Source organism: Papio anubis, chromosome 4 (assembly GCF_008728515.1).
Source record: "Papio anubis isolate 15944 chromosome 4, Panubis1.0, whole genome shotgun sequence".
Lineage (NCBI taxonomy): Eukaryota > Metazoa > Chordata > Mammalia > Primates > Cercopithecidae > Papio > Papio anubis.
This window is the reverse complement of record NC_044979.1, coordinates 49,127,027-49,135,649: the sequence shown is the minus strand read 5'-3', so window position 1 is coordinate 49,135,649 and position 8,623 is coordinate 49,127,027. Positions and strand designations below refer to the sequence as shown.

General features: G+C 37.8%; 1 long non-coding RNA gene across 3 annotated transcripts in view; it reads right to left on the bottom strand.

Annotated features, from left to right (window-relative positions):
• Window positions 1-1,761: 1,761 nt before the first annotated feature.
• The window catches only part of LOC110742892, a 99,767-nt gene continuing 92,905 nt past the window's right edge, over window positions 1,762-8,623 (bottom strand). For all 3 annotated transcript variants that reach the window (XR_002521144.2, XR_004183174.1, XR_002521145.2), the window contains one exon: window positions 1,762-2,714. This is a non-coding gene — a long non-coding RNA (uncharacterized LOC110742892). The remainder of the gene's footprint in view (window positions 2,715-8,623) is intronic.

Sequence of the window (8,623 nt, the reverse complement as noted above, 5' to 3'; positions counted from 1 at the left end):
TCCGGCAGAGTCAAAGGATTGAGAAAAAGACAGTTTGAGAGAGAAATATGGGACACCAGGGGAGGCCATCACGATTGTGGAGGCTGCGAAGGCCCTGAGCTCTGGGAGCCCACCCTATTCATTGGTAATCCAACAGAGAAACAGGTGGTGAGAATGTGGAGGTCAAAAGGGCAGATGCATGATCTACAGCTGTGATGCTTTAGCACTTATAAGGAACATGTTCTGCTACTTGAGATAAAGGGAACAGGAGCCTAGGAGGACTAGAAGCAAGGAGCCAGCAAGTCTAGACACATTCCAGAGGACATTATGCAAGCCCTGTCTCAGCTTTCTTCCCAACCCTCAGCTTTTCTCCCAACACATTCTGCACCATCCAGTGGCTACTAGGTGGCTGTTTTTCACAGCTACCATGGTTATGTGCTTATTTCCCAGGGTGCCATGGAGCTGGGGAGAGGAGGGTGTGATTTCAGCAAGTTAAAATGCAACGGTACTCACTAATCTTACTGAAATTCAGCTTTTTTCTTCTTAGTAAAACTCGACATTGTTGCAATTCTTTACTTAATCTCTAGTGTTCTGAAAAAGTTGACTTTGACATTTTTTTTCCAGTGTTTTTATTGATTTCATGGAGTAGATTTTCAGAGGTTCTTACTCCACCATTTTTGAAGGCAAGTCTCAACTCTTATTTTCTTAACAAAAAAAGTAAGCATAATGTTTCACTGATCTGAAGGATGTCATGAACAAAGCAAATGATTCATGAACCATTTCTCCTGATATTGGAAGTGGATATGCAAAGGGTACCAAAGTGGGATCTTCTCCAGTGAACAATAAAATTACAAAACAATAATTTAAATGTAAATGTACATGGTGTTTTTAATTAGCAGCATTAAACATTTTCCTTTTTTATAATGCATAGAGCAAATTTTGAAGGAAACTCAGCAAAAAGACCAGAGAGTAACAATATCTCAGGTAGTGTTTAAATAAATTTTTATACAATAATAGTAATAATTCCATGACCGAAGTGACTCAGAGCAGTCTGAAGAATATGAGGTATGCAAAATTTATCAGCCCTAATACTGATGCCCAGGGTTAATTGTTTAAAGGCATTTTTTTTTCCTTCCCTGTGATTTCCAGGCTAGCTGATAAATTACCTTAAATGTTACAACAAATTGCACAATGTGACCCTCACCCATTATCTTCATGTTCTGGGAATCTGTGATAGTAAGAACAATGTATAGACAATCTATAGCTTGTATCAGGAGTCCACAATCCCTAGGCTGTGGAACAGTAAGGGTCCATGGCATGTTAGGAACAGGGCCACACGGCAGGAGGAGAGCTATAGCCCAATGAGCATTACTGCCTAAGCTCTGCCTCCTGTCAGATCAGCAGTGGCATTAGATTCTCATGGGAGCAAGAACACAATTGTGAACTGTACATGGGAGGAATCTGGGTTGTGTGCTCCACCTCAGATCATCAGAATCTAATGCCTGATGATCTGAGGTGAAAGAGTTTCATCTCAAAACAATCCCTCAGCTGGGCGCAGTGGCTCACACCTGTAGTCCCCCACAGCACTTTGGGAGACTGAGGTGGGCGGATCTTCCAAGGTCAGGAGTTTGAGACCAGCCTGGCCAACATGATGAAACCCCATCTCTGCTAAAAATACAAAAATTAGCTGGGCATGGCAGCGCACGCCTGTAATCCCAGCTACTCAGGAGGCTGGGGCAGGAGAATTGCTTGAGTCCAGGAGATGGAAACTGCAGTGATCCAAGATGGCACCACTGCACTCCAGCCTGGGCAAGAAGAGCAAGACTGTCTAAAAAAGAAAAAAATCCCTCCCACACCCCAATCTGTGAAAAAATGTATCTTCCACGAAGCTAGTCTCTAATGTCAAAAAGGTTGGGGACCACTGGCTTATGTCACTTTAATGAACCAAGGTAAATTCTTGGTAAACAACTTAAGATCTGCCCCTGCCCCTTTTTTTGTTTGTTTAAAAACCCACTGTATCTGTTGTTAATCAGGGCATATATTTAGGGTAACTTGAATCTATATCTGCCAGGTTGCAGTCCTCAAAGCTGGCCCAAATAAACTCTCTACTTACGTTAATTTTGCCTCAGCTTCTTTTCTTTAGGTAGACATGTAAATCAAGTTGATGTGGCTATATCATATAAACAAAAGATTATGTGGCTGATAAAGTAAGTGTCCTTGAAAACATTTAAATAAAATTTTTGGTTAGTTCACAAAATCATCAGATTGAAAAGTCACAAAAAGATAAATATTCTTATTCTACTACCACGTAGAATCACTTATGTATATATTCATTTATTTATTCATTTGCTTAGTTACGTTACGATGACCCCTTCCCCTTGACTGGCTTCCAATTGGCCACATGATAAATTTCAAAACCTTGTGTTGCTATAAAATGCTCTTCATCATTTGATCTCCACATTCTTCTTCAGTCTCATCTCTTGTCATTTTTCCCCATCTGTTTCCCAGAGCCTACAGTCTTCCAGGCAGGTCAGCAGTCCAAATAAACCATGCTTTTGCTTCTGATTTGCATGCTTTTTCTGTTTTTGGAACTACTTTCTGGGTTTCTGTCTTCAGAACTCAGTTTAGATCTGACTTTGTAAGCCTCTCCTGAACTTAGAGAAGTCTTAGAGCAGAATGGGTAAGAGTGAAGATCCTTAAGTCAATGAAACTCCAGCTATTTCAGTTCCTTTTATCTAAAAAAAAGAAAAAGAAATAATAATAGTACTTCATAGAATTTTTGTGAGAATAATTTGGGATTATACATGTAAAATTTTTAATGAGTACCATAAAAGTGCTAGCTGCTACTTCTACCTCCATCAGTATATCAATGCTTTCTAGAATATAAGGGGTATAGAAAGAATTATAGGAGATAAAGCTGGAATGGAAAATGGTGACAATTCTCACTGGAGTCTGAAGAAGGAAATTAAAGGAAAGCAACATGCTAGAAGGTCAGGCCAGGACTCCTCAGACCAGGGATGGGAGGAGCAAGATTTTGATAGAATATTAGGAAGGATCATCGTGGGCCTGAATTTCTGCACTGCTGCTAGTTCTCTGCACACTGACCAAAATTTATGATTATGTTGTCTCTAAAAACATGTATAGTCTCATGTTCATATTCCATCCAATTTAGTCTTATTTGAACAGAAAGTACAGAAAAGTCTTCTCTCAAGGAAAGAAAAATAAGTACACTGGCAGCATTTTTTACTGTATGTTCCTCAGAGACCTAATCCTCTGAGATGTTCCTTGAAGAAAAATAGTCTGTTGGAAAGTACCTGAGAAACATTGCAAACTATCAAACTACATTCCTCTCTTGGTAATTCACGTATTACATTCAACTATTGCCGAATCTGAGCAAGCCTGAAGTAGAATGTCCTGCATAATTCCATTTAACTCATTGTTGCTCAAAATTATTAACCGTTGAAAATAACATTTATCCTTTGTTTTACGTTCTTGATTATTGCTTAATATCTATTAACATTTTGTGAAAAGACATTTCATGATATATAATCTTTAATACAGACTTTAAAAGCATTTTCCAGTGTATGCTTTCATCTATATGAATATAAGTCCCCCTTTTGGGCTGAGTCATGGCAAATGCCACATTTAACACAATTTTCTCTCTTTGGGTACCAGACTATTTTCAAAATTAGTTAAAACCTGTAGGCCTTAACATATATAGAAGTGGATAACAGCTAACAAGTAAAATGTTATTTTTAAATTTTGAGAGGAGTTCTGGCCACTTATGATAGAATGTGAAATATTCCTTTTACATGTACCATTCAACCTTTAAACTCAGACTTTAAACCCCTCAATAAGATTAATGACCAACTTACTCACAAAAAGAGAGCTTCACGATTTTATCTCCAGGGAAGCCTGAGGTGATAGAAACCATTATTTGGTTCTTACTGAGCCATTTTATTGATTAGAAATTTCTGGTGTAATTACCATCCCTCTTTTCACTGGACAATGTAGATCTAATTTCAAGGACATAACCTATCCCGTCCTGTCCTCCACACTTTCCTTCTGTCAGCTTCTGCAGCTGCCTTTCTTCTTCATTAGTTCCAAGAAAATTTGGAGTTGGCTCTTGGAGTACTTTTCCTATATGCTGAGTTTTCCATTTAAAGGCTTTATTGATTAGAGATGCCCTTGAAATTGGGAATTTAGTATGTAATCAATTGTCACATCCCTTTGAACTCTGCTTCATGAAAGTTTCCTTCTTTTCAAATAATTTGACATTTTGAGTGTGTAATATCACCGAAAAAATGAAGTAAATGTTTTCGGAATTGAATGTATAGCTTCATGCCCTGCAGAGTACATTTTCAGTCCGAGTGCACGGATAATGGTCTAAAGGATGAAAGTAATACCCATGAGAATGACTTATCTGACTCCAGAGAAGAATGAGAAACACACTTGCTATGTGTCAGGTGAGTACAGTCCCATAAATTGCGAGATGCAGTGCAGGGAAATCGAAAGCCCCAGGCCTAGAGGCAGAAGGTCTGGTTCTCAGTCCTAAGTATAACACATATGAGGCTAGTGAACATTGTGTGAGATTGTAAAGGCAAATTTTATCTTCTTTGTTCCTCAATTTCATCCTCAGTACAGTGGCCATTATATATATTTTCCTACTTCACAGGGTTATTTCAAGGAACAAAATGTGGCTATTTAGGGATGTCACATCAGCAGGACAAATAGTTTTCTGATTCCCCTTCTTTCTCCCATTCTATTGCTCTTTACTTTTTATTCTCTCCCTTACATCTCCCTATGATTCATTACTTCATTATTTTGAAAGTTTCCTTAGTTCCCTTGTCCTCTGAATCTGCTGTTCATACTAAATGTGAAAACCCCAGTGCTGGATCAATTCAGTTATTACCTTTCTTCTTTCTTCAACTGTGACTATGGAGCCTTGCTGAAGAAAAATAACACACATTTAAACATTAGTGCTGTGATAAATCCATGTCCTTCAACCTCAGCTAGACTCCAAGACTGTCCAGTAATTCCTTTTTTTCCGGGTAGGGTATTATCCAGTGGCATTTTCAAACCATGTCCACTCTTCTCAAATACTCAACTCCTTCATTGTGGGTGTTTGTCTCTTTCTTAGCAGAAAAACAGGAACGCCACACAAGATATCACCAGAGTTTTGCAACTATACAATGACTTCCAGGTAATTGTAATCCTAACAGAATTTTAATTCATCTGTTCCCGCCACTTTAAACTGACATAGTAGAAAAGATGACTTCACAAATATAAAAAGTAACCAGTGCTACCAATGTCCTCATCTCTGCTTCTTCAACAATCTAAACCTGCAGATTACCTTTTCTATTTTCTATTTTCATCTTCCTTATTTTAAAAAATCGATTTATTTTTAAGTGCAGCTTTAAGTTCACAGGAAAATTGAACAGAAAGTACAGAGATTTTCCCATATATCTCCTTTCCTCACACAAGCACACCTTCCTCCACTGTCATTGTCACCAGAGTGGTACATTTGTTACCATGGATGAACCTACACTGAAACATCATTATCACCCAATGTCCATAGTTGGCACGAGGGTTCATTCTCGATGTTGTATGTTCTATGAATTTTGACCAAAGTGTAATGACATGTATCCACCATTAAGGTATCAAACAGTAGTTTCACTGCCCTGAAATTCCTCTGTGCTCTGCCTATTCATCCCTCCACTCCTTAGCCCTTGGCCACCACTCTTTTTACTGTCTATGGTTTTGCCTTTTCCAGAATGTCATATAGTTGGAATCATACAGTATATAGCCTTTACAGATTGGTTTCTTTCACTTAGTAAAATGTATTTCAGGTTCTTCCATTTTATTTATGTATTTGTCTATTTATTTAGGTATACTTGGGTGGGCACAAACCTCCATTTCTTTTCATGGCTTGACAATACATTTGTTTTCAGTGCCATCCTCTTTATTTTCACTGTCTTACATCTTCCTGGAGAAGTAAATAGTCATATATTTAAGTACTTTCAAATCTCATCAATCTTTAAAACAGACCAAAAAAAATCACAAAACAAAATGTTCCTACAAAAACTCTTCTTCAGAGATTATTCTCTGCCCCTTTTCTTAATGATCTAACTTCTTGAATGTTTGCAGTTACTTTCTATTTTCTTTCTTTCAATTCATTCCCACACATACACTGAAATCTAACTTTCACTCACATACATCCACAGTTTCTGTTCAGAGTTTGATCAACAACAACAACAAAAAGCTTTCTTAGCCTCCCATAAAAACAAAGTTTTGGTTTTCCTTCAACCCTTTTTTCTCCTTCTTGATTTACCTTTAAAAAAAAAAAAATGGTCTTCTTAGTGACTAAATCTTCAAATAGATAGATTTCATCATACACTCTCCTTGGACAATTTTATCTGCATTAATGCCTGTTACGTATAAACTACAGATAGTTCTTGCTTTGCGTGGCACCATGTTAACTGAAAATTTTTGGAACCTTTGGAACGGCATATTGGAACCTTTGGAATGGCATATTGGAACTGTGACTTCGCTTTGTGCAGTTACCATAAAACCACGCAAAGTAAGTACACATTTCCTACATGTACAATATTAGTTAATAAGATACCATGAATAATGAGAACCAGCTATGTTAATCATATACTCCCATCTTTATTCAGATCCCTACACTTGAATACATAGTTTCCTACCAGTTATCTCTACTGGTTTTCCAAAGGTCTTTTTCAAATTTATATATCCAAATAAAACTTTTTCAGCCTCCATCCCCAATCCTCCTGGCCATATTCTCTATCACAAGTAATTAGTTATTCAACAGAAAAGTATTAGTATACGTTATTCCCAGGCACTGTGCTAGATACTACTGATAGAGTGCTGATGGCATTTTAACAACATGTTCCATTCCCTCATGCAGTTTACAATCTAGGAGGGAAAGCAACCATAAAAAAAACTATAAAATTGAATACATTAGCCATTGTCCTTTTAAAGAGACTATAACTGGAAGAGAAGATAAATCTGGAAGATCTCTCAGAGGAGGTGATAAATAAGCTGAGATAATAAAGGTAAATGAAAGTTAGATAAGTTAGGACAAGTGTGTATAAGAATGGGAAACCACATATGGAAAAGTTCAGAGGAAGGAAGAAAGAAGCACGGGCATTTCCAGGAATTGATATTAGTCTATTGTAATGAGTATAATGAAAGCCAGAGGGAGACTAGCACAGAAAAAAAATCTGGAGAAATGAATAGAGAATGGTTAAAAAGGGTTTTGTTTCCCAAGTCTGTATCTGTAGATCATTCTCATTCCTCCTTGTCTCTCACTTTATATTAAACATTCTATTACCAAATATCATCTCTATCTCCTGGATAGCAGTCCAACTTATTGATGTATTTTCTTTATTTAATTTTTTTATTTTTTATTATTATTATACTTTAAGTTCTAGGGTACATGTGCATAACATACGGGTTTTGTTACATATGTGTATACTTATTGCCATGTTGCTGTGCTGCACCATCAACTCGTCAGCACCCATCAGCTCGTCATTTACATCCAGGTATAACTCCCAATGCAATCCCTCCTCCCTCCCCTCCCCCCTCCCCATGATAGGCCCCGATGTGTGATGTTCCCCTTCCCGGAGTCCAAGTGATCTCATTGTTCAGTTTCCACCTATGGTGAGAACATGCGGTGGTTTCTGTTCTTGTCATGGTTGCTAGAATGATGGTTCCAGCTGCATCCATGTCCCTACAAAGGACGAAACTCATCCTTTTATGGCTGCGTATTCCATGGTGTATGTGCCCACATTTTTCTTAATCCAGTCTGTCACTGATAGACATTTGGGTTGATTCAAGTCTTTGCTATTGTGAATAGTGCGCGTAAACATCGTGTGCTTGTGTCTTTATAGCAGCATGATTTATAATCAGCAGGTATATATACCCAGTAATGGGATGGCTGGGTCATATGGGTACATCTAGTTCTAGATCCTTGAGGAATCGCCATACTGTTTTCCATAATGGTTGAACTAGTTTACAATCCACCAACAGTGTAAAAGTGTTCCTATTTCTCCACATCCTCTCCAGCACGGTTTCCTGACTTTTTAGTGAACTGGTGTGAATGTATCTCATTGTGTTTTGATTTGCACATTTCTCTGATGGCCAGTGATGATGAGCATTTTTTCATGTGTCTGTTGGCTGTATGAATGTCTTCTTTTTGAAATGTCTGTTCATATCAACTTTGCCCACTTTTGATGGGGTTGTTTGTTTTTTCTTGTAATTTGTTTGAGTTCTTTGTAGGTTCTGGATATTAGCCCTTTGTCAGATGAGTAGATTGCAAAATGTTCTCCCATTCTGTGCAGGGTTGCCTGTTCACTCTGATGGTAGTTTCTTTTGCTGTGCAGAAGCTTTTAGTTTAATTAGATTCCATTTGTCCAATTTGGCTTTTGCTGCCGTTGCTTTTGGTGTTTTAGACATGAAGTCTTTGCCCATGCCTATGTCCTGAATGGGTACTACCTAGGTTTTCCTCTAGGGTTTTATGGTATTAGGTCCTAACATTTTGGTCTAATCCATCTTGAGATTAATTTCATATAAGAAGTAAGGAAAGGATCCAGTTTCAGCTTTCTACTTATGGCTAGCCAAT